Source organism: Talpa occidentalis, unplaced genomic scaffold (assembly GCF_014898055.3).
Source record: "Talpa occidentalis isolate TD23 unplaced genomic scaffold, MPIMG_talOcc4v2.1 talOcc4.15, whole genome shotgun sequence".
Taxonomy (NCBI): domain Eukaryota; kingdom Metazoa; phylum Chordata; class Mammalia; order Eulipotyphla; family Talpidae; genus Talpa; species Talpa occidentalis.
Genome location: NW_023601543.1, coordinates 75,081,320 through 75,107,508, shown reverse-complemented (window position 1 = coordinate 75,107,508; position 26,189 = coordinate 75,081,320). Strand labels below are relative to the sequence as shown.

The 26,189-nt window shown below is 38.6% G+C and overlaps 1 long non-coding RNA gene across 1 annotated transcript in view; it reads left to right on the top strand.

The window, feature by feature from the left end:
* The window catches only part of LOC129145892 (uncharacterized), a 60,985-nt gene extending 40,816 nt beyond the window's left edge, over positions 1–20,169 (top strand). The window contains exon 3 of the long non-coding RNA XR_008552038.1: positions 19,905–20,169. This is a non-coding gene — a long non-coding RNA (uncharacterized LOC129145892). The remainder of the gene's footprint in view (positions 1–19,904) is intronic.
* Positions 20,170–26,189: the final 6,020 nt, after the last annotated feature.

Sequence of the window (26,189 nt, the reverse complement as noted above, 5' to 3'; positions counted from 1 at the left end):
TCAAACTGATTGCTTTTTAAGGCTGCCTTAAAGGCAAACATTTTACATCATACTTACTTGATTTCTAAATTTTTTATGTATATCAGAAGATTTGTTTACTATCAGGGAAAAGGGGAAACAGTTTGGGCCCAATTGCATATTCTCTTTAATCATGTACTAAGTTGCCTGTTTGGTTAAAAAAAAATCCTCTTATCTACTTTAGCAAGCTTGCTTGGATCCAGAACTATCCTTCCATCAGGCATGTGTCTCACTGGATTGTCAAAATTTGTGAGTTAAATTGAGATTTTTAATATTCCAAGGACAGATTGTTCTTTTTTTTTCTAGCCTGTGAAACAGTGTTTCATTTAAAAATGGAAGATGTAATCATTTGTCATTCCCTTTAAACTTTTGTTTCCCAAATCTTTTTGTGATGTTTGGTAATATTTAAAGTGTCTGATTGGGTTGGACCAACCATACAAACCCAGCTCTGTAGAAAACCTTAGAATATATTTTTTTTAATTCTTAGATTCACAACACCTTAAATCAAACAAAAATACACGTGAAGCTTTTTATTTAATTTTTTTCCCTTTTCTTTAGGATCTGTTCACATACGTACACCATTGTTACTATTTAATTGGTTAATTTTAAAGATTTATTTTTATTTATACAAGCACTGGGTACAGTCAGAAGCGCGGGAGGGTGAGAGAATTCACCAGAGCCAGAGCGGGGAACAGAACAGACAGACCGATGAAACCGCTGAGGGGAGCAGCGGGCACAGCAGGAGAGGTCTGTGTGCCATGTGGGATCCTCGCTGGCGGCTGGGGATCGAAATGGTGCTGCCGAAGCTGCGGCAGCTTTGCAGCCCAGAGCTCAACCGCTGCGCCACCAGGGGAGGCCCTAATTGGTTAATTTTAACGACTTGATTACACAAACACATTATAACAGATAAAGCATACATTGTAAGCAATTAATACAGAGAAGTGTATAGATAAAAAATTAAAGTCACCTCTCACTTTCCCCTTACTCCTTAAACCTTGCAATCATTATTGTGTCATTTAAAACGATAAAATTAAGGGCCTACTATGTATCCATTTAGCTCTTTCAACATAGTGTACATATGTAAAATGCAAATACAAATATGGTTTTAGACTGTATCTATTGGACAAAGATTTTCTTCACTTAAAAACAAGCTTTGGCATATCTTTCCATTGAAACCCTCCTAATTTTTGAATTTGCTGCATAGATTTCTAAATATAGGTGGAGAATAGTGTTAACCACTCCTTTATTGATGGATATTTAGATTGTTTCTCTTTTTCCACTCTTATGAATGATGTTGAAATGAGCATCCATCAAAAAAATTGTGGAATTTATATTCAATGGAATACTACTCAGCTATTTTAAAAGATGGAACAGTGCCTCTTGGGACAAAATGAATGGATCTTGAGATGAGTAGCTTGAGTGAACTAAGTCAGAAAGTGAAAGACAGTTACTCGAGGGTCTCACTCATTTGAGGAATATGAGTAACCAAAGAAAACCAATTGGAAAAACAATAAGTATAATTCTTAGTCCCTGTGAAAAATATCCTGGCTACTTTGTGCCTCCATTCTGGGAGAGAAACTTTATCTCCAACTTTCACAATGAACTGGTTGAATCTCTATCCTTTCCTTTAGAGCCTGATCCAATCTACTATTTTTGCTTGCAATACTTGACATTTTTCTGGAAGCATGATGCTTCCTTTGGTTACAGTTTCAGCTGCATTCCTTTCAACTAATAAGCAGAGAGAGGAAGAAACTTCTTAAATGCCTGTCTTGCCATGATTCCAGCTGCCATAGTTGTTCTCTGTTCTCAAGCCATCTCTGAAAGGAGACACGCAGTACCACATTCTGAAAATTTATGAGGCCTAATTTTCTTTTTCTGAAAACTTTGAGGATCTTCTCTTTATTTACTGTTCTGAGATTTCCTGATGATGTGTCTTAGAGAGGATCTATTTTTTATCTGTTTCTGAGTGTTTTCAATCTAGAATCTTATGTCTTTTCAGTTGTGGGAAATATACCCTGAATAATATTTTTGCTGATTTTTTCCCTTTCATTTTCTCTTCTTTCTTTAACTCCTTTTAGTAGGATATTAGATATTTTTGAGGAAAATTGGAAGTCTTAAAATTCAACATGCAAACTTTCATTTAATACCATACTTTCAATGTAGTACCCTTTCCTTAATTATGCCTGATATCCCATAGTCCATAGTCCCTGTATTTAGTTATTTTTAGAGTATAAACTCCAACCTTCTAGAGTAGGAGAGGGCATTCACCTGGCTCATAGATGAGAGGCGAGATCTTTTTTCCCTTCACAGAATGTTGATTTTTCTCTTCTTGTTTTAGTTACATTATCTTGTCTATTTCAGAGGTAACTGGAACAACAAATTCTTAAACATTGTGGGGTGGGTGGGAGTACCGGTGGGTAAATGAAGTTCTTTGGCTTTCTGCTTTGATGGCATAGGGTTCAGCTTTCTCGGTTCTGGTACATGGGCATACATTTGTTCACTTGCCAGCTCTCTGTGTCATTAGAAATCTATGATTATTTAAAAAAATAATTGCTCTCATTTTAGTAGGCTTTTGAAGAAATGTATAGGAAACATGTGTTCTATTTTTTATACATGATTTGGTTCTATTATATTCAGAGAATATACTTTGTGATAATTTCAGTTCTATTTAAGATTTGCATTATGGCCTAGGAGATAATTTATCTTGGAGAATGTTCCATGTACATTTGAAAAGAAGGTATTCTGCTGTTGTCGGGTGTAGTGTTTGTCAGTGTTAATCAGATCAAGTTGGTTGATGGTGTTGTTCAGGTCATTTATATCTTTATGATGTTCTTTTGATTTTCTGTAAGTGGAAGTTTAACTTTTATTATTATAATTATATCATTGATTTTTTGATATTATTTGTTAGCTTCTTGCATTTCTAAATTTTTGGTCTTCTAATAAATGCTTTTAAGGCAATGAATGACCTTCCCTTGGGTTGTCACTTGACCTGCAGTGCAATGTTTTGATATCTAGTATTCTGATTATCAGTCATTTCTGAAAGAGTTTTAAATATAGTTTTTTTAAATTTACCTTAACATGAGTCTTTTTAAAATTTAACTTTTTGTAAAGTAGCATGAAGAAAAATCGAAAAATTTTGGTAAAGAATCTATAGATTTATTGGAATCCATAAAATCCATGAAAACATAATTTGTTTTTAAGAATTAAAATTTTTTCCACTGTCAAAGAATTTGGCTTAAATATTTTTTAAAAAATATTTTGAAATTTTCTGTATAACAACACAGTCATTTGTGAATATGTTACTGATATTTTAAAATATGGTGTATTTTATGCTTGTCAGGCATTAACAATATTCTAAGATAACTAATATATTTAATTCCATGGTTATTTATTTCCTTACTCTTCTGACTTAATTTGTAAACTGAATTTCTAAGAAAAGTGCTTCAACTATTCCATTGCATTCATGACTCATAATTTATCCTTTATGGTTTTTGTTTGTTTGCTTTTATAAGCAGTTCTTATTTACATATTTTGAAGCTATGTGGTTACATGCTTCAAAGTTTGTGATTATTATATTTTGGTGGACTGTACCATTCATCAGTTTAAAAATAAGTAAAATATTTTTGTGCATTTTAATGGTTCATCTTCAATTCTACTCCAGTTTTCATTTAGCTAGTATTGGCAGGATTATCATTTTTCCATCTCTTTTTTGAAGGCATTATTTTTGATTCAGTTATCCCATTACTGGGTATTTATCTAAAGAATGTAAAAGCACTAATTCAAAGAGATAATATGCTTCCCATACTCCTTTCAACATCATTCACAATAGGTAGTAGTTGGAAGCAACCTGAGCACCTAATGGATAAGTGGATAAAAAAAAAAAGTGTGGTTTATATATGTGGTGGAATAGTACTCAGCTGTAAAAAAGGTAAAATCCCATCATTTACAAAAGCTTGGATGGCTCTAGAGGGTATTATGCTAAGTGGAGTAAGTCAAACAGAAAGACAAACATTGTGTGACTTCATTCATGTGGTAGATAAAACGAATGAACAAAACAAAGCATGAACACACTTTTGGACTACAAAAACAAAGGGACAACACATGAGGGTAGACAGATTGGGTAAAAGGGATCAACAGTATGGTGATAGATGGAAACTAGATTTTTGGTGATAAGCATAGTGTAGTATATACAGATGTTGACATAAAAGTTTATACACCTGAAACCTATATAATGTTATACACCACTGTTACGTCAATAAAAAAGAATGTCTTTTATAAATAACACATATCTGGAATTTATTTTGTTTTTTATTTTTGCCCTACCTGAAAGCCTCTGTCTTTCAATAAGGTTATTTAACCACTATAACATTTATTGAAATATACCTGAATGCATGTTTTTTTAAAGATTTTATTTATTTATAAAGCACTGGGTACAGTCAGAAGTGTGGGAGGGTGAGAGAATTCACCAGAGCCAGAGCAGGGAACAGAACAGGCAGACTGATGAAATACACTGCTGAGGGGAGCAGCGGGCGGCAGGAGAGGTCTGCGCGACAAGTGGGACCCTCGCCAGCTGGCCGGGGATTGAACCGGTGCTTCAGAGGCTGCGGGCAGCTTCACAACCCAGTGCTCAACCGCTGTGCCACCAGGGAATGCATTCTTGCCAACTAATTTCATGTTTTTTCTTAAGCACAAATCTCTTTTCTTTCCCAGCCTTTTACTAACTGAATTTTTCAGTTTTTATCACTAGTAGTTTGATACTTGCACCTGCTATTTCTTCTGTTCTATTTAACTATCTTTAAAATTTGCCACAAATTTAACCAATGAAAGGTGAAGGAGAAGATGCAAGAATAAAGTGGGGAGGGAGCACAATGGACTGTGGTGGAGGATTCTGGGTGCTTTGGTGGTGGGAGCACTATGCCAACAACCTGAAGGGGGAGTCCTGTGCTTCTAAAATTCACACAAAGATGTAAACCAACATTACCTCAATAATTTAAAAAAAAAAAAACATTTTTCAGCCACTTCTAGAATCTATTAGTACGTCTGTCCTCTTACAATATTTTCATAGTTACAATAAAATCTAAGAAATATTTTCATGATAGATTTTATTAATATTGTGTATGCAAATTATTAAATAGCCTTTGTAATTTTGTTTTAATACTTATATTCTAATGAATTTTTATAATATAATTTTTTTGTATCTTTATTCCCCAATAATGAGCAATTTTGGCTTTTTAAATGCTTGATTATGATATCCAGTGCTGTGATTAATATTTTTGTATCTATAGAGTTTTAATTTCAGATCATAATTTTAGGACTAATTCTCCAGACTGAGTTCATGGGGCAGCACAGCCTTCTCTTTCTGAAGTTTTATCTCCCTTGGATAACACTCTTTTCTGTACATAGTATAAGGGGATTGCAGAGACACCGTAGTGTGCTGAGTAAGGTGATGATAGAATGGGTTAGATGAGTGACAGGTAGAAAGTAGAGAAGGCCTCAGAGTGAGATCTGGCGAGATAGAAAGTTCAGTTAGACTGTGTTTGGAAGCGAGAATTAAGAAGAAAAAGCGAATAGGGGAAAGGTAAAATGATGTCCTTTCTCCATTTATTTGTAAAAGGCAGGTAATATTAGTCACAGGAGAATAAAAACTGATGGATTCTCAAAAGGGGTTGCAGCAACTCTCATCCTGGTAGTAAGTGATTAGCTGGAGCCTGTGTAAATTCAATATTTGGGTTGAATTCCTTACTATATAAGCTATGAGAGGACATTTTCACTGACTCTAAATCAGAGACACAATACAGGGGTGGGGCGGGGAGAGGAAGGATTAAGAGTCAAAATAAGGGGGGGTGGGAATTGTATGGGGAATATATCCAAAATGAAAATGCATACCTTGTGCAAAAATGAAAAATGATGTAAGAATTATATAAAATTAAATATTAAAAAATGATTATAGATTGGAGTAATAGTTCAGAAGGCTATTCAGTGATGCCTGCATGCTCGCTTCCTTTATTTTGATTTTATTTTTTTAAGATATATTTATTTATGTATACAAGCACTGGGTACAGTCAGAAGCGCGGGAGGGTGAGAGAATTCACCAGAGCCAGAGCGGGGAGCAGAGCAGGCAGAAGGACCGAAGTACACTGCTGAGGGGAGCAGCGGGTGGCAGGAGAGGTCTGCGCGCCATGTGGGACCCTCCTCCAGTGGCCGGGGAGCAGCCAGGGATCGAACCAGTGCTGCAGAGGCTGCGGGCAGCTTCGCAAGCCAGTGCTCAACCGCTGTGCCACTGGGGAGGCCCAAGTTCAGCTATTTAAAGATAAGTATGATATTCTTCATTTCGGATAAACAACAACTTTCAAAATCAACCTTTTATAATTTGAATTGTGTCCCACAAAAACTATATGTTGAAGTCCTAACCCCTGGAACCTCAGAGTGTGACTTTATTTGGAAATAGTGTCATTGCAGGTATAATTAGCTAAGAAGAGGTCATCCTAGAGTAGGGTAGCCCTTAATCCACTGTGACTGGTGTCCTTACAAGAAGACGAGGAGAGACTCAGGCACAAACACTTAGTGGAGAATGCTGTGTGACAGTGGAGACAGGCTGAAGAGCCGTGGCGAAAGTCAAGGGCCACCAAAGACTGCCAGCCACTACTGAAACCAGAAGAAGCAAGGAAAGGTTTCTATGTAACGTCTCAGAGGAAAACTGGCTCTGCTAACCACCTTGATTTTGGATTTCTAGCCTCCAGAACTGTGGGAGAATAAATTTATGTTGTTTTAAAGACTCTCTGTGGTACCTTGTTACAGCTGTAGGACATGAACATAGAACCTATTCATTTCACCAGAAGCCTGGGACTGAAGCATCCTAGCCCGATGGGCTGGCTTAGCCTAAGTGACACAGTAAATAGTCTTTTCAGTGTGGAAGTGTTACTGTAACTACTAAGTCAAAATTATGATGAGTCCCGAAGGGATATCAAGCTGGAGAGAAACTGCTACCTCTACACTAGCAAATTATTGCCTGCACACTTCCTTGCCCAGCTTACAGATGAGGGTGGTACAGAAAATTGAATCAAAGAGAATTGCATATCCCATTATATGCAGCATATTCTAGGAACTTGGAGCATAATGACACAGCATTTGTATTGAACCATGTGAAGTTGCTATTTTTTGGTAGAAGATTAGCTAAGTAGGGACAACCTTATATATGTTTCTGTTTTGGTGAATTTTATTTTATTGAGAGAATGGTTTACAACACTGTATGTGATTCAAAAGCATAGGATCACACAACAGTGAGTTTTGTATGGTTTAACTTAATAGTTTATTCTGGATTGTAAAAGATAACATGACACAGATTGCAAACAATAAAAGGTAACTTATGATAAACTTCAAGATTCAGGATGACCTTGAAAAGTGATGGCTATTTTTGGGTGGGTAGTGAAGGGACTAATCTCATCGGGGATGCAAGTCCACATGCAGGAGACAGGAAAGAAAATCCTCAAAAAGTATCTTGGGGGTATATTAAGAAAGATCTTCAATGCTAGAGTAAAGAGTTACAGTTTATTCTTATCAAATTAGGCAGTGAGTAGTCAAAGGTTGAAGGCGAGAATGAGAAGTAATGGTTTAGAAAAATTGATCTGGCATGTATTTATTTAGCAAATCTTTGTTGAGGTTGATTTCCATCATTGATCATGTGCTACCTCTATTCCATACTGTTTGAAGTTCAGAGACCAGTGTGAAAATTACATATTTTTCTATTATCACATGCGGGATAATAGGAAACATTTTTAAATTTTTCTGATTTTTGTTTCAAATTTATATCTACCAACATTTACCTGTTTGTTCTCCTGTTCAGTGAAGCGTGATTATCTTCTATATCTCTTCCTCTCTCTGTGGAAGTCTGTGTTGCTCTCCTATGTCCAAGGGGTGATCCATTTGCACCCCATGCCATGGGGCTGTCTGGGCATAGTCTCCCTCTGCTTAACTATTAGATGATCCTCTCCAGATTTTGTAAGAGAGCAGGCTGGTACTTGTGTTTAGGTTTTCAGCACCTTTATGTTCTGGAAGGAGGGGGTATGTCTTATTTAAGTTTGTCGCCCCAGCATTTAGCACAGACCTCATTACAGAGTAGGTAGTTAATACATGTTTCTCACCCCAAATGAAGAATTTCAGAAACACTGAAAAAATGTAAAATGAATCAAAATGTTTAATGGAAGAGCATAATAGGTCACTGAAACTTCTGGAATTCTGTTTTTTCATTTTGTTGCACGATGACTTTCATTAAGTGAAAACCAGAGGGCAAAAAGCACAAGTCAGATTTTTAAAAATGCAGCTATGTTTGTGAAAAGGAGTCATTGGGTATTAGCACCTTCCTCTCTGTTAAAACATTGTTGTTAAAACCAGTTGTCAAAATTCCTCCCCAATCTCCAAAATCCATTCTATTAAGCTTGCTATGGTTTCCTTCAACTTAACTATTTTTCTTTCTTTCTTTAAACAGAGTTAAAGAGGTATTTTTCCCCCCTGAATTTACACTATGAGAGAGACAAGGACAGATTGGGTCCTCTTACAACCTTGCAAACCGCCCTGCTTAGGCAGCACCAGGAACCATCAGGTAGCCTGATTGAATTCATGTCTTTCATGCACCAGCTGGCATCACATTCCAGATCTTGAAATTCCCAGGGTTCATTTATCTTCACAATTTCTTACTTGACAATGAAAAGAGGACTACCAAGCAGATTCTGCATTTAACGTACAATAATGCCAATCATGATGCATTGTTTTATGAATTATAGCTAACAGAGCTTATACAGTATTTGACAAAAAGACAATTCCCCACTTGTTTGTGAAGGTAGTTAACCACAAGAATTAGGAGTAGGGCAATGCTATTTCCTTTTCTCATTTCAAAAAATTTTTTGTCAAGTTACATAGAATTGGAATCAGTTAGCATTCAAGACAGAAATATCAGCTGTTAATTAAAAAGTTAGTGTGAGAGAGTACATTTTATTTGCCTTTTTTTCATTGCTACATGTAAGGATTTTTGGCAAAATGACATTTTGAAAACTTGCTGCGAGCATTTCTTTAAGTCCATGTCCTTGATTTAAATTTATTTTTGATGTTTATAGTTAATTTTGTGGCTTTAATTATAGTACTCTCAATTTTTCTTCTCTGAATCAAACATATGTTATTAAGATAAGCAAATCATGTGGGTGGGGCAGAATTATTTTGTTGGGTCATCATCTTAATTCTGTCTATTTGAACTTTCCACTTGTCATTTTCTATATTTCTGTATGCTGCCAACCTGAGCTGTGAATGAAGAGATTGGCATTTGAGCTAGAGTCACATCAATAACTAGATGACTAAAATTGGGTGAGGACTTAGGAGGACTTTGCCTGATATTTCTTTTTTTTTTTTTTAAAAAAAAAGAGTTATTTTATTTATACAAGAGCTGGGGCACAGGCTAGAGGCACAGGAGGATGAGAGGATTCACCAGAGACAGAGTAGGGAACAGAACAGGCAGACTAACTGAAATACACTGCTGAGAGGAGCAGCGGGTGAGACAGGGGAGGTCTGCCATGCCGTGTGGGTTTCTCCCGGGCCGGCCGGGAATCGAACCCGCACTGCAGAGGCTGTGGACATCTTCACAGCACTGCATTCAGCCCACTGCACCACTGGGGGAGGTCCCTGATATGATTTCTAAAGTTTCTTTCTCACTAAAGTCTTGTGCGCTGTGATGGAGGCATCTTGTAGGGAGTGAAGATAGAAAGGAAGAGAACAGAAGTGAGGCCAAGTAAAGGGAAGCAAAGGACAATAAGCTCTTTTTCTGTGATTGTTTTATCATTGACCCATTTTTATTCAAGCTATGATGAGTTAATGTAGGGTGACATTTAGAGACTTCAACATCATCATGATTTGTATATTTCTGAGGTGTTGTCTTCTGTTAGCTCAGGAAAGCAATTGTATCCACATATTTGAGGGCAGTCCTTGAAGAATCTGCAGGAACACTCAGTAGTTTATCTTGACAACCTCTGGCTTTGAAATTAAGTTTTCACATTCCAACTGCCATTCACTATTCATTCCAGAGTAGAACAGTTGAGGTACAGATGAGTAAGGAAGAATATTTTTCTCTCTCTTCACATCACTGTATTTAGGTGTTCTCTGGGGCTGCCAAACCCACAGCAGATATTTAGGATGTGCCAACAATGGTACTAAATTCATTGATGTGTGTCCCCAGTGCTTACCACTGAGCACTCACCTAGTTTTGGCAGCTAAAGGAGAAATCATTCCTCGGTGGTAGCAGACCCTGGCAAGGTTTCCCAGCACAGCAGCAGTCATGGTCGGGGCCAGCTCTCTGTGAATAATTAGCACGCTGGGGGGGTGGTGAACATGCAGTGAGCCCAGGTCAATTAGTGTAACACAACATCATGGGTCAATTCCACTTTAATTCATTGCAGGGACTGTGGGAAATGAAATGTCATGTTCATTCACTGTGGACCCAACATATAGAACTTGCTAGACACACACTATTCATGCACAGCTCTCTGTATTAGCGTCTGAGTCCTGTGGGTGTTTAGATCTAGGAAAGTGCTCAGGCTTCCCCTGATGATAGCGAATCAAGTTTCTCTTGATAGTCCCAAGTTAGGTGGTGAGCCCTCCATTTCAGGGGGCTTCTCCCCTTTCCTCGCCTCGAATACCCCTTGAAATTCATGAATAACACCATATCACCTGATTTCCCTCCAAAGGCTGTGAGCTTTGTAATAAATGTAAAGTAACAACCCCAGGTTGAGGGAGAACACTGAACAGTAGACTTGGTTCGCTCACTCACTGATTCATTCCTGCAGACCAGCCTCATGGAACATGCGGTTCAGATTTGTGCTTTGGAGTCATTGTGATTATTAGATGTTGTGGAAATTGGCTGTCTCCTCGGAAGTGTTAAATCTGTTCATTTGAAACTTTAGAATGCCAGGGATTTACTGGAATTTGTACATCTTAGAGTGCCTAGTAGAGAAGAAAGGACATTTCTTTCCATACTTATCATTGTGAATGCCAAGGATGGCATTTGGCTCAAACAAAACTAAAGGTTTCTCATCTGTGTGGGCAGATTATTTTTTTTCTGTTTTACTGTAATGTGCCCTTGAGACCTGTGCGTGTTCCCTGCCTTTGTCTCCTAGCATGTGAGTGCATCTGGTTTTGGAACCAGACGAATCTTTGGTCTCAGCCCTGCCACTTCCTACCTGTTTGCTTTGGGTGAGGCACTAAACCTTCCAAGCCTCCTCAGCTCTTTTATTTTGTTTTTGTTTTTGTTTTTTTTAAAGAGGCATGTATTTTTATTTATTTATTTGTTTGTTTGTTTATACAAGCACTGGGTACAGTCAGAAGCACGGGAGGGTGAGAGAATTCACCAGAGCCAGAGCGGGGAGCAGAGCAGGCAGAAGGACCGAAGTACACTGCTGAGGGGAGCAGCGGGCGGCAGGAGAGGTCTGCGCGCCATGTGGGACCCTCCTCCGTTGGCCGGAGAGCAGCCAGGGATCGAACCAGAGCCGCAGAGGCCGCGGGGAGCTTCGCAAGCCAGTGCTCAACCGCTGCGCCCCCGGGGAGGCCAGCTCTTTTATTTTGAAGCACCTTCCTCACAAGCGTTACACAGAGAATTAAGGGGGCTTGCTACAAATAAGGTGCTCAATAATTACTGGTTCCCTTCCCCCTACTTTTCATTTTGTTCAATAGGATTATAATTCCATAATATTGTAGACATCTTGGAGAGAATTCTAAAGTTTGCTAAATATGACTATTCCTTTCCCAAAGTTCTCACGTTCCTTAATCTAAACGCTCGGGACTCTGTATTTGCGTTTTGTCCGCAGTGAGGGTGTGCATGTGTTCTAGGGATTGTGTATGTGTGTGACCTGGAAAGACATTTACTGGGATAGCGACGACACCCAGGTCCTAACTCACTTATTAGGATCCATGAGATGACTCTCAACCAATAACTCCTCTGCACCCAACTCGAGAAGTCGACTGAAGGCAAGAATTGGGCCCAGCATTTGATATTTGTATAATCCTGGCAAGAAACAACCCAGGCAAGAAATAATTTTATTTTCCTTTGAAGCCAGGCTGTCAGGTAGCATCATATTTATAAAGCATTCCTACACACCATCTATAAAGTTTAAAGCAGGTGCAAAGAGGTGTATTTCCTTTAAACTTACTGTAAATAGCAACGATGGGAAATAGAAAGCCCTTATTGCAGCTTCAGTGTTCCATCTATTGTGAAAATGGAGCCTAGAGAGGAAAACACATTTATGTCAATCTTCAGGAAGCGAGTTTTGAGGCTGAATTATCCAGATAATTGCCCTAATTTTTCATCCGGGCCTGTGATTGTTTCCTTTTCTACTGCCTTACAGAATTTTGCCTTTTTTTTTTCTTTGTCCTCATCATTTTGCACTTCCTGACATCCCCTCTGTCAGCCGGCCATATTATTGACTTTTATTTTTGTGGCGGTCACTTCTGTAGGAACGTCTCCTCGGCTTCTGATTGCCCTTAGTGGTAAGGAATTTAAATACAAATGTATGACAGATGCTGTTGAGAAGTGGGGGGAAGGGTTCGCTGGTGGAGAGGTGAATCATAATGTGAAAGCTGTATAACTCAATCCCTCAAACACCCACTCCAATTTTGGCTCTTTGACAATGCTGTCTCTTTGAGAAAGAAGAACAGTTTGATCTGAATTCTTATTAGGTTCTGAGCCACCAAATTAGAATCTAATAAGCTCATTTGGAAGGGTTTTGAATTAGCTTAAACAGACCCACGCTGAGCTCATAGAGGAGACCCTCCTACTCTTTCCAGGCAACCTGTAGTTTGTAGACTTAATTTTCAAAGTCTCTTCTTTGTCTCTTTTCTCATCTTATTCTTGTGCTCTTTTCTCCTGTCAAATGGACTACTCACTAGATCTTGCACTGTTAGGGCAAACTGTAACAGATCTTGTTTGTAAGTTTCCTTAAAAATATCATAAGTTTAGAAAGAAAAGATATTCTTCAATATGAGGAAAAACTTAGCTTCTGGAATCTTCCAGGTTGGCATTCTCTGTAGTACTAGTTACCTTTGAAAGAGGAATGTTTGGTACACATAAAAATGCTCCCAAAATACTGAAGTATAGCATTACCTTGCCTATAGATGTAAATAAATGTAAAATTATTTAGGTACATAAGAGTCTGGGGTAAAAGAGGGAAGAAATAGTGCCAAGTCAGCCCATTGGACCTCTTGAGAAAAGAAAGGAAGTCAAGGAGGGAGAGTCAGAGGAGCAGTTATAAGATGGAGAGGCAACTTGCTGGGACTTGTTGGGGCCTCCTCTGGTTAGCCTAGTCCATATGCATTAAAGAATATCATTCTGTATTCTATCCATAGGATAGGTTCCCAGAAGTGCAGCTGCATGGTCAAAGGATATATGCATTCTTAATTTACAAAGTTATTGCCAAGTTCCTTCCTATAAAGGTTGTATTGATTTATACTTCCAAGAGCAATATATTCATGGAATTTATTTTTTAAGATTTATTTATTCATACAAGAACTGGGGTGTAGGCCAGAGGTGCCAGGGGTGAGAGGATTCACCAGAGACAGAGTGGGGAGCAGAACAGGCAGATTGACAGAAATACACTGCTGAGGGGAGCAGTGGGCAAGTCAGGAGAGGTCTGCTGTGCCATGTGGGTAGCTAGCTCCCTGGCTGGCTGGGGATCGAACTCATGTTGCAGAGGCTGCAGATAGCTTCACAGTGCTGTGTTTAACCCCTTGTGCCACCAAGGAGGTCCAGATGATGCTAGCATCTTAAATCCAGCACTTAGTAGGGGAGGCAGAGGTTGTATGACTTTGCGCCTTTCATTTAGGGTGTGGGTGGAATGGCCTTACCAATTGGAGGCACTGTCCTTCCTGCTTCTCCCACCCCAAGGGCCATGCTGAGGGGACTTGTCAGAACTCTGGTGTAGGGTGTAGGGTGGGGTCCAAATGTTCAGGCCTTTATAGCAAATGGGTCTGTGGCTAGGGGTCAGTCCAGTTCTATTTCTTCTATTTCTTTCCTTCAGTTGATCACCTGTTTTCTTGCTCTCGCTTCCTTTTCTCAGCTTCCATGGTTTCTGACTTGTGGATTAGTTTAGGCTTCTTCTGGGAAAATTAACATTTTTCTACATTGTTCTCCTTATGTCTTGACAGGTTTATAAATTCCTCAACAGTGTTGAGATTTCTGTCAATTTGAGTTGTTTTAGGTCTGTCAGGATTTCCTCACTATTCTGGTCTTCTGATGATAACTGCAGCTTTCTAGTGCTAATAAGAATTTGTTTGGATGATTGTATTTCTCCTGTATTTTTAATAGAATTAAAAAACAGAGGGTTGTGTATGTGTTTTGCTAGTGAAATAATTTTGGTTTTTCAAGTTTGTAGCTATTTTAAGAGAAAGCTAATATATTTTTTCTAGCTTTAGTGAAGTATAATTGACAAATACAAATTGTACATATTTAAGTTGTACAACATGATGTTTTGATGTATGTATACATTGTGTAATGATTACCACAATCAAACTGATTATCATACATCATTTTCACATTGTTGTCATTTTGTATGTGTGGTGAAAACACTTGAGATTTGCTCTCCAAGCAAATTTTAACTATTGGATAAAATATTCAATGTGGGCTCTATGCTATACGTCAATTTCCAGAACATATTCCAGCTGCATCATGGAACCTTTTTCCCCTTTGACCAACATCTCCCATTTTCCTCTCCTCTGAGTTGCATGACAACCACTAGTCTACCATCTGCTTTTGTGAGTTTGACTTTTTCAGATTCCACACGCAAGTGAGATTAGGCAGTATTTGTCTTTCTGTGTCTGGCTTATTTCACTTAGCATAACATCTTCCAGGTTCATCTATGCTGTTGCAAATGACAGAATTTCCTTCTTTTTAAACGATAAATACCATTCCATCTTCTTTATCCACAACATCTTCTTTATCTATTCATCTGTCAGTGGATACTTAGGTTGGTTCCATGTCTTAGCGATGGGAATAACACTGCAGTGAATATGGGGGTGCAAATATCTCTTTAAAGATGCTGAAATAAATCTCATATTTTAAAGGCTGGTCTGTCTCTGTAATTTCTGAGGTAATATTTAAAATTCTTCTTTACATAAATTATCGCAAACCATAAATTGAGGTCACTAATTGTGAAATTGGTGATTATACAGATAAGTGGCAGTGCCAGAATTTTACCATGATCGACTTTCCTCTCTTCATAATCTAATTGGCATCACTTAGATTCTCACTTCACAGGTGAAATGCCAAAATTGGGAGGAGGGTAATTGTCTACTGTACTTTCTAACCATGAGTTATGGAAATAACAACTACTTATTTGCTCTTTATTACTGTAACTTTCTGTGAGAACTTGTTATTTATCACCTACCACAATTTAGACTGAGGAACCAAACCAAACCACGCACCCGCTGACTCACATTGTTTTGTGATCATACATTGGTCCAAGATTAGGTTGCAGCTTTATTAAGAATCCCTGTGACCTTTTGAAGAATTGCTCCATTTTTGTAAAGCAGGCAAAGCCTTTTACATCTATGAGAGATGCTAAAATTATGATTGATTGTTATGCTTTTAAGCTCGCCCATCTTTTTTTCGAACTTTTAACTGGAAAACATATTGACTTTTTTTGGTGGAGATGTAGGAACATTCATATTTATTTAGCTGGAGAGGGAAGATTATTATTTTGAAATTTCAAAGCCATTTCTTAGTCAAAGGGTAATGGAATTTTAGCACTCAGAGGTATTTCCAGATAGCTTTGTGGTGATGTGTAAAGAGCAGAGGACTGAAGTCTAAAAACCTGAGGTGGAGTTCCCACTTTCTGCTTCTCCAGTATATGACCGAACTGAAATTACATAAATTCTTTAAACTGTATTTTCTCATCTGTGAAAGAAAGAGAATCCATGTCCTGTGAATTTTTATTTCTTTATTGTAAGGATCAAATGACACCATGCACACCATGTATATTGGTCACTGTGAGCTGCTGCAATGCTTCATATTTTTTTTTTTTTTTTACGAAGGAGAAAACAAATTTTTGGTTTTGTAAGTGATTTACCTAACTTTACCAGCTAATCGGTGGTAGAACAGACTCTCCTAAACCAGCCCAATAGTCTTGCACTGGAGTTTAAATTTTAAAATCTGCTCGTCTGCTTAGCTGGATACCAGAGAACTTACCAAAATTCTAAAGTTATACCATTTTCCATAAAGACACAAACTTTTGATTCTTAGTAATGTCTTTTCCTGGGTGAGAGGACACAATTGGCTTATTTTGACTTGTCTTGTTCAGCCTGCTGTAGTGGGATAAGCACCTAAAGCTGATTCTGTTTTCTACTATTTTGCTGTGATAATCTCCCAGACTTAGAGTGGTATTTCTTTGCCTTAAATCTGCTGCTTATCATAACTTCAGAAGCTTCTTCTATGGGCCTTTTCTATTACTATTAATTTGGAGCCAGGCATCACAGAAATGGTTTTTATTTTTGTTTCTTATTTAATAAACTACAATGAGTTCCCCACTCCTTTATTTTTGCCAAATGACTGTGAAATTCTTGATTGCTTTGTTTCTTTTTATAGCTATTTCTACAAAGTATCAAAAACAGCTGGAGGATGACTTTCTGACTTAGTCTAAGGTCAGCTGGAACAAAGCCCTCCAATTCTCTTCTCAAGATAAAGAATAGGAAGCTGAGTGCTTCATGTTTAATAGAATCATTTAGGTTCATTACGGAAAAAGGTCCAGGATAAGGAAATTGAATATTCAGATTTAAGATACAATTAATTGAAAGCTACTATACTGTTCACTTAAGCAGATGTGGAAAACAGGTCATGCGCTGTTCCAACAGTGAAGAGTCATGTCCAGTGAGAGAGAAGAAAGAGAAAAATTTGTGAAAGCTTTACAATCCCTTCACAGTGTTTTTAGGGACAGGAATGATGTAAATTAGAAAGTGTAGCAGCTAGTAAAACAATAAGAATGCTTCAGAACTTGTAGAAAAGGTGACCAATTTTTTTGTTCAAAATGTATTTTCCCATGGATTTGTTTTCATTAATAAGGGGGAGACTTACTTTGATATCTGCATATGATAAGGAAGAAAATCTTTAGTTTTTTAAATAAACTTTTAATTGTTAAATAGCTTTAGATTAACAACAACAAAAAGAATGGCAGTGATAGTATGGAAAGTTCTTGCTGCCCCATACTAGTTTTCCCTATTCTAACATCTTATGTCAGTATGGTGTATTTTTCACAATTGATGAGCCAGTGTTCATATACTAGTGTCAACTAAAGTCCATACTTCATTCATATTTCTTTAGTTCTTTAATTTTTTAAAGATTTATTTATTTATGCATACAAGAACTGGGGTACAGGCCAGAGGTGTGGGGGTGAGAGGATTCACCAGAGACAGAGTGGGGAGCAGAACAGGTGGATTGACTGAAATACACTGCTGAGGGGAGCAGCGGCTGCACCATGTGGGTAGCTCCCTGGCTGGGGATTGAACTTGTGCTGCAGTGGCTGCGGATAGCTTCATAGGTTGTGTCTTAACCCCTTGCACCACCAGGGAGGCCCTAGTTTTTTTTTCTAATAACCCTTTTCCCAGATCCCAGCCAAGATCCCACATAAGGTTCAGGTATTACACACCTCCAGGCTGTGCTAGTTTCTCAGACATTCCTTGTTGTTGATGACCTTGACACAGTTGAGGAATATTGGTCCTGTGCTTTGTGGAATGTTGCTCAACTGGGATTTGTCTGATGTTTTTCTCCTGAATATGTGAGAGGGCAGACTGAGGGGAACCTGGGACGCTCAAGACCTGTACATTGTAAAAGGATTCTGCCATCCATTGCATAAAGACAAAACATACGCTAAGTGTGTGAGATCTTTAGTAGAACGATTGTGCCTAGAGAGGGAAGAAGAGATGGGATAATAGTTTCCCAATGCAACATCCCAAAGTCACCTGTCCCTTATGGGTTAATGCCCAAACAGTTGGCTCAAAGGAGGCTGCTGAGACCTCAAATCTTGCCATAAGTCTAAGGCACCTTCTGGTGGAGAACCATCAAAATGGGGCAAAAAGGGCCAGGCAAGCCTGGGACTAAAGGAACAAAATTCAAGTACAAATCAAGATAAAGACTGCCATTGTCCACTCCCCACGTGTCTCTCGCTCATGTTTCTCTCACGTGTCTCTCCCAAGTGTGTCTACATGTCTCAGGTGCACGTGTCTCCTTCCAGTCTCCCAAGTTCCTGGTGCAAGTCCACAGCCGAGAAGCAAGTGGGACCTTCTCCACGTGTCTCTCTTTCTCTCTCCAAGTACCTCCCCCTTTGTCTCCTCTGTGTCTCAAGCTCCTCCTCGCCACTCAGCTCTGCCCCTCATTAGGGGAGGCGGGGAACACAGAACCTCTTTTGTTTACGGAGATGCCCCTGTTACAAAGAGACTAGGGTTACCAATCCTTGGCAAAGGAGGTAAAGTGCCATTTTCATTTCTCCACTGCACAATGACTCCCCCCCTTTCCACACTGCACTCTTTGTGAAGCACTGCATCCCTGTGCAACCCACACGCATGGGGTGGGGAAGAAGAAAGTTTTAATTTTAATCGTAATAAAAAATTACTGTTGTTGGCAAACATTCGAATTTTTTTTTAAAGATTATTTATTTATACAAGCACTGGGTACAGTCAGAAGCATGGGAGGGTGAGAGAATTCACCAGAGCCAGAGCAGGGAGCAGAACAGGCAGAAGGACCGAAGTACACGGCTGAGGGGAGCAGCGGGTGGCAGGAGAGGTCTGCGCGCCATGTGGGACCCTTGCTGGTGGCCAGGGATCGAACCGGCGCTGCAGAGGCTGCGGGCAGTTTTGCAGCCCAGCGTTCTACCGCTGCGCCACCAGGGGAGGCCCAACATTTGAATTTTTAAGTCATCAGAGCCACACGTGCACCTAGCAGGCTCACTTGGCCAGTCAACTTAGTGATGTGTTTCGTAGTTAACACCTTTTAGGCCCATTGACTGGCCATATTGTGTAGATAAGAGCAGGCTCCTTGTTTGGGGCAGTTTGCCTGTGAGAGATGGTCAGAATTACAGGCTCTGAAAATTCAATTTACCACTGCTGCCATTTCTCTGATGTATTTCAGGTGCTACCTGCACTTGAGTCAAGTTGGAAGAGTGATTCTCACATTTAGGGGAGCATCTTGGGAAGTCTTGTGAAAACATCAGTGCAGGGCTCCATCCCAAAGTTTCTGACTCAGTAGGTCAGCGTGGGGCCTGACATTTACATTTTAGTAAGTTCTCAGGTGACCCGCGTGCTGGGAAGCGTGCTTTGAGAATCACTGGGGTAGACTGTACAGTCCAAACACCTGAACCACATCACATTAATCCTTCGCTGAGCCGTCGCCACAAAATTACAGCTTATTGTCAGGCCTTTGTATTTCACTTAAGGCTGCTACAAGAAGCCTCTCTGTTATCTGTCTACTTTGGGCTTTTCTGTGAGGCTTTTCTGCAGACACTGCCATTTGACACAGCTTCCTCTTTAGAGTGTCCCATTTGAATTCCTCCACCTGGAAAAGCTAAAACTCACAGAGGATCTGTTTTTTGGGAAAGTGGGAGGTGTAATATGTTGCTCTGGCCTTGGGAAGGCTGTAGTCTAGATTAACATGACTGTTTTGACTCCTCTTGTTCCTGTGTTTCTTTATTCCTTCATGCTATGGCCCCTGCTCCATTTTATTAAATTATTTTTGTGTCTGTACTAAACATAAGCACCATATAATTCCTTTTGGGAATTAGCAATATCCATGGGCACATATTAGCATTATTAGCACTTTTTTAACCTTTGCGTCCCGCCTCTCAATTCAGATGTTTTTTATTCCCATTTTACAGATGAGAAAATGAAGAATCAGGCTTATCATCTTCCTAAAGGTCACCCAACCACAAAGTGGTGGACTTGAGGTTGAACCCCAAGTCTCTCCCTCTCATCTGGTGCTTCACAGTTTTCTAGAACTTAAGAAGGGGCCGTGTGTTGTGGTAGAAAGAATCTGCATGGCCATTTGCTGGTTTCATCACTGGTACCTTCCTGGCTCAGCTTCCTCATTCCTGTGATGGGGACTACAATGCCTGCACAGAGTTGGCCTAAGTATTGAAGAACATCATGGTAAGTACTCAATTAATATGTTCTTTCTTTCAAAGCCACTGCCCACATGAAGGTATGAATTTTTATTTCATTTCTTTGTGTAACCAATGGCAGCTGAGTAAATAAGAGTATTAAGAGTATTCTACTTATGAAGAAATAAATTAGGGATGAAGAAAATATTGCTGGCTTAATATTAGCATGAAGTTTACATCTAAAGCTCTCTTGAGTTCGCTGTTACTATATGCAGATTTTTTTTTTAAATGAAAGCTTACGAAGGGGTTCTAGCAACTTAGAAAAACTATGCAACTTGAATATAGCATTGTTATTTTATTCTTGGATAAAATAATTCCAGTGGATGAGGAACATAAATTGAGTTTGAGTTCCTAAGCTGCATGGGTCAGAGAACTTAGTACAATTCAACCAGACTGTGAAGTCTTTTATTTGCTACCAGTTCTTGAATTTGTACTGTCAAACCCTCAATTATGTGGCTGGTGTTTTTATGTGAAATTTTGTCTGTGGAATTCTTTGTCTTTACCTTAATTTGTTTTTCACAGAAACTGTATAGCAGATATGTTAAATGTCATCAACTTAAGAAGTGTGCTTTGCTCATGATCTCATTGAGCCACAAACCATCCCTTCCTTTCCTTATATTGATTTGCACTTTGCCCTTTCTTTATCTATTATTACTTGGCTTGTGTTCTAGCTTCATTTTTTTTTTTTTTGGAAATATGGTCTGTTTCTGAAATAAGATTAGTTTCAAGATGTGAGGATTTTCTCCTCACTGGTCCTTGGCATCAGCCTGCGCAGTGAACTGATTTTAGGAGACGTCAAAGAGGGGCTGGAAGGAGAATGAGTCAGTGAAACCCAGTACCTCTGAATCACATCTGTCCTGCATGAGATAAATTCCCCTTAACACAATGCGGAAGCTAATGTCTAGGAAATAAGATCTTATAAGACTGTGATAATTTGCTATTTATATTAGTAATAATTCAAGTGAGAAAAATGAGGTCCAAGTTGAAATAAAACTTTTAAAAGGTGTGTGTCACCAGATTGTCTACATGTCTGCTCTCTTCTGTTAGTATAAGCAATCCAAAATTGACTAACGATCTTCTGTGTCCCTCTGCGTTTGTAAATCGGATATTTGCATTCATCATTCCTTATCATTCCTTCTTGATTGGGAGAGCTGGCTCATTTCAATGCTAAAAATTCCCAGAGATTAAAAATACTGTCATTTTTTTTTTTGCTTAGGTTCTCATCTGAAAACATTTCTTGAAGTTTTGATAGCTGCAAAGTAACTCTTGACTTTGTACAGAGCATAAACTGTCTCATGGGACAAATAACTAGCTTTGATCTCCTTGAGTAAGTTATTCAAGTTCTGTGTGCACTTCCACATATGTAAAATATATACAGAATAGTACATATTTGACAATACTGTGGTAAGGGTTATGTAAAATAACACACACAGAGCCTGGATGATGTTAGGGACAGATGAGGTACCCAAAAATGTTCGTTTCCATTAGTAATAATGTGTATTAAATGCTACTGATTATCTATGAAAATGCCTCAGGGAAGAATGTCTTGCGGAATTTCAACCTGCAGGAAACAGGAGAATACAAACGCTCTTAGAAGAGTCAAACATCTCACCCCTTACCATCATTCAGAAATGACAAATGCAGTTAAATGATAAACTGATAGGTATGTTTCCCTTCAGAGAAATTATACTATCTAGAGGATTTCTAATAGCCTGAAGTCCAATTGACACTCTATGACTAATATTTAATATAAATAATAGACAACAAAATTAATAGCTGGCATTTTAAGTGCCGCAGCTTGTCACCAAATACTGTAGCTCCCTAAACCACTAGCTGCCACCTCATTGAATTGGTCCAACACTACTGTCCTCTACCCAGTGCTGCTGAAATGTTCTCTAATACCCGCAGACAATTCTCTGGCCTATTTTTGGTGCTCCATTTAACTTTTTGCCAAATCTGAATTACTGGGGTTTGAACTATTCAAATGCTACCACATGCTAGCTTTCAGATTGATTCTAATTGCATTAATTGATAGTAATTTCCCCATCCAAAAATTTGGGGGAGTAATTTAGTCTTGGTAAGACTTCTGAAGCCACTAAGGTGCCACCACCTGAAGACTTAGTGCACTACAGTGACATAAAAAAGTGCATACTAGAACTCTGAATTTTACAAAGAGGTTTATTTATAAACTGTATCTTTTGTGACAACAGTCCTCTGAAACTGTTGGCAAATAATACTCCAGTGGACAGATACAAAATGTGAGAAAACAGCAAAGAAAAAGGCTTGTATAGAGTGCCAAAACTTCTAGACATCCTGCAGACCCACTGTCCTCTCATTTATCTTGTTGCCCTACTACTCACTAAATTAACATGTTCCCGGGGGACAACTGTGGGATGAACAGTCTGCCAGGCATCGTGTGTCAGGGGCAAAGGATAGATAAGACAGGAAAAATAGTGTTCTTGCTCTTAAAGAAGAGACATAACTTTGAGACATAACTTGAGACATCGCCCCCAAATAAGTGTGCAACAGTAAAGAGTATTAGCAAAGTGAAAGGTGGAGTTTTTTTCATACGTGGTTGGAAAGTGTGTTAGGTGGTGCAACTTGTTTGTACGCCAGTTTTGCAATGTGTGTGTTTTCTTTCACGTTATTGAAGTAACATTACATTGTAATGTAAGTTTCAAGTGTGCTTTGTTAAAAGTCAGTATGTGTAGGGCCTCCCCTGGTGGCACAGTGGTTGAGTTCTGGGCTGCAAAGCTGCCCGCAGCCTCTGCAGCGCCAGTTCGTTCCCTGGCCGCCAGCGAGGGTCCCACATGGCGCGCAGACCTCTCCTGCCGTGCCTGCTGCACCCCTCAGCAGTGTACTTCGTCAGTCTGCCTGTTCTGCTCCCTGCTCTGTCTTTGGTGAATTCTCTCACCCTTCCGTGCTTCTGACTGTACCCAGTGCTTGTATAAATAAATAAATTAATTAAAAAAAAGAGTCAGTATGTGTATATACTACATTATGTTTACCTCTAAGAGTCCCAATTCTAACTTTCACCATACAATTGTCCACTTTCACCTAATTTACTCACCCCCTTCCCTTCTAGAAATCACTAATTGGTCATATTGTCTGCAAGTTTACACAAAATATATCTTAAAAGTACATCATGTTTATCCCAGCGTGGCCATTGTTCTGTGGGCGTATTTGCACACACACACCCCAAGATTTATGTGAAAGGGTGTTCTTTGTTGTATTATATGTGATATAAACATAGAAACATCCTGAATGTTCATCCATGGGGTACTGGTTAAACAAATCATGGTTCCGGCAAGGGATGGAACATTATACTAAAAAGAACAAGACAGCACTATAAGCATTGGCTTTAAAGATATAATTCATAAGTGAGAACGGGTTGGAGAACAGATAAATATCTTGGAGATACATACACATGTGAGCCATATACATTAATATAGAGAGAATTCTTATGGAGGGATAAGCTCAAATTTTAGTGCTAATTTTTAGCAATATCTTAGTAAAGTGAAAATAAAAGGACAAAGAGGTGGAACCTCTTATTTAGACCCTTTACTCTTGTCTTCGTAACTATATTCCTTTGGTGACTAGAAATATCAAAACTAATGAATATATGCTAAGTGTAAAAAATAATAATGAGAAGCAGATGGCATGGACAAAGAAATGTTACTAATAATGATGATAATAACTGAAATATCCAAGGTGCTTACCCTGTCAGAATAGGGCACTTGGCATATGATCTCATTTAGTTTCTCAGGCCTGCAAATACTGATTTAAAGCTCGGGATCCAGGGCATTGCAAAGTTTAAATAACTTGCCCAGCATCACACAGCCAACTAAGTACATGGCAGAGCCTGAGTTCCAGATGCCACAGTCTGTGCTGTTAGCTCCTAAGGTATGCCTCTGTTTTGTCTTCTACAGCATCCTCTATTCCTGTGATGCCTGTTTGGGAACCTGGATTCTCCTGGAGTATAATAACCATAATTGTGTAATGAGGCTGGAAAAGGAGCAGGAAGGGGGCGGGGGCTGACTTTCAGCATTGCTTTGGAGAAGAAAAGAAGATTTCATGTCTATGTTTTCTGTCTGAAACCATCAACTCTGAGGCGTTTGAATATCAGAACATTGACATTTGTAGCAGTTTTTTGTTAGTCTTTCAACTTTCATAGGATTGATCATTTTCCTACACATACACGCTCATCATAGATGAAGACAGCAGCTTGGGGTAGTTCGGGAAACAGGGGTGGAGGGTGAGCAACAGCATAACCTTGGGTAGGTGTGTGTTGATCCCATCTGGCCACTGTGGCATGATCCATTGCAGCTTGACACAGATGAGTTAGGGTGGGAAGGTAGTTCTTTAGCCTCTCCACTGATTTTGTAACTATAGTCTGGGATACTGCAGTGGAGAGATAGTATCCCTGGGCTGCCAGCCACTTTTCATTGCAGAGTGCCCTCTGCTGAAGAAGCAGGGATGCTTGCTGAGAATTTTGCAGAGGAATAGCACTATGTATTTTTTCTGGTTGTTTCTGTGTTATTTTCATTTATATTCAAAAGTAACCAAGCCCATTTACCTGTGTGTAGCTCAAACCCCAAAACAAAGCAAATACAACTATGAAATCACCTTGCTGTTTCTCTGTTTTTACCCTTGAAAAAGCATTTACACTTCTGCTTGTCACAATCAAAAGCCCATCAAAATTTTCACTTTCTGTGATGTTCCATCAAGTACACGGATGCTTCTAGCTTTTCTTCCTCTTTTCTCACATTGGCTCTGAAACCTGCTTTACTTTGCAAGTATTTATAAGTTTTGTAAGTTTTTACCAGTAAATGTATTTTGCTTATAGGTAAGCAAATCCTTTCGAGTAGGAATGATACATTTCAGTTTAATTTATTCTGTGTCCAGATTTTCATACAAAACCACTACAGGTGTCCTTTAATCTTTTGCATGATCTTTATGAATTATGATGTGGATGGTGAATCTAAGCTTTTCTTTAAGCCAAGCCAATTTTTAGTAAAATTTACCAAAATGCTTATAAACTTTATTATTAAATAGAAATGGGACATTCTCCTTAGTTATTGAACTTAATGTGATACAAGGAAACATCTGAAGTAGATTTTTATTAACATGACTACATTTCTTTGAGTAGTACTGTTTATAAAGCTAGCTAGTGCTATACACCATGCCAAGACTTAAAAAAAAATCGATTTCAGAATAAGGAACTATGAGCGCATGAATTACAAGTTCCTTGTATTTTATTTTTTGGTTTATATTTTCATTAGTTCAGCGGCTCATCTAGTTAAAATGCTACCAAACTTTTAAAATCTCATAGCATGCTATATATTCCAAGTAGTAATTGCAATCTTTTACCTGTTACCTCATTTAATGATAGGGAATTTTAATTTGGGAATGTCCTGGAGCCTTTGGGGAGTGGATTGCATAACTGTAGGGATAACTATTCTTGACGTTTCTTTTCCTGGGATGTTGGTTAATTGCATTAATTACCTTCAACAGCCATTACTTCACTAGTAAATTAAAGGCTTGAAATGTCATTCATGACTTTTTTTTTCTTATAGGGCCCTTTTTGAGTTTATTGAACATTTATAGCTATGACAATAATGATAACCCCCCTTTTAGTTCATGTCATTTTATTTTGTTTCTATTTTGGGTTTGTTTTTTAAGTTGTATTTAGGTCTTAGTGTTAATGTCAAAGACATGCTGCTTGGCGTGACTTCAAACACTTTGTTCTTGAAAATGTTTTTGTTTTCTCCCCTCGCCTCATAAATGCATTTGCTCAAGTGTACAAATTTATGAAAGGAGTATTGTTTGGGGGAAAATGTCAAAATATCTTCAAATATCTTCCATTATATTCTTTGTTGTATATCGGTCTTCCCTTCTGTTTTATTATTAAGAGGTTGAAGAATTTGAAGTCTGTCAAAACAGTGCATTAAATGATTCTGAATCATCATGATCCAGTATTTTGTTTTCTTCTCCCAAAGATGG